We start from the raw sequence: 967 nt of genomic DNA, 5'->3' as shown, positions 1-967 counted from the left end.
CTGAGGAATCACAATGCAATGCTTTTACAGCCAGGGAATTCTACAAAGAAAATGCAATTTGTTGTTTCTCCTTTTTATAATGGAGAGTCTTTTTAAAAAATTATAGATTAAAATTTTAGTATGGAAAATATGTGTACATATATTTAACCCCCAAGAAATTGCTGCTGTATTTTTGTACAGTAAATGTTTGTATATATTTACCTGAATATTCTGATAATGTTTATCCTTTTTTGAATTTTCATGTTTTTTGTTTCTAGGATCATATTCTGTTTACCTGAAGAACTCATTTTAATTTAGTTTAGTTTTGATTTTTTTAATATTGGGTAGTTGCTAGGACCTTTGGGTGAAGAATACGGAGTTGATAATAAATTGGCAGAAGTTTTCAGTGAAGATAAATTCTGGGGATCTGATGCATGGCATTGTGCCTACAGGTAACAATACTATATTATACACTTAAAATGTGCTGATATTGACTTACTGGTAACAAATTATTTACGTTTTCTTTTTGCTGGGAACAGAATTTTTTCTGTTTTCTTCACTTTTGAAGAAAATTTTCACTAGATCCAGAAAACTCTAGGTTGGCAATAGTTTGCTTTCAGCATGTTAAAGATGTTATTTTATCAACTGCTAGTTTAATCACATATCTTTGAAGAAGCATATTATTTCCTGTCTATGACTGTTTATAAGATGTTTTTCTCTTTGTCTTTCAGTAATTTTATTGTTATAATTTAGATGTAGTTTTATTTATTTACTTGTGTTTTGTAGTGTCTTTAATCTATGGCTTGATGCCTTTTGTCAGTTTTGGGAAGTTCTTGACCATTAATTCTTTACATATTTTTTCACCTCTCTCTCTCTTCTCTAGTCTGGCACTGTAGTTACACCATATTAGACATTTCTATGTGTTCATACTTTCCTTTCCAAAGATAATTTACACCGTTAATTTCCAGGCTCAGAGGAGAAGATCACA

The sequence above is a fragment of the Sturnira hondurensis genome, unplaced genomic scaffold (genome assembly GCF_014824575.4).
Source record: "Sturnira hondurensis isolate 20B ecotype Veracruz unplaced genomic scaffold, ASM1482457v3 Scaffold0006566, whole genome shotgun sequence".
NCBI classification, from domain to species: Eukaryota; Metazoa; Chordata; class Mammalia; order Chiroptera; family Phyllostomidae; genus Sturnira; species Sturnira hondurensis.
Note: the sequence above shows the minus strand (reverse complement) of the source record.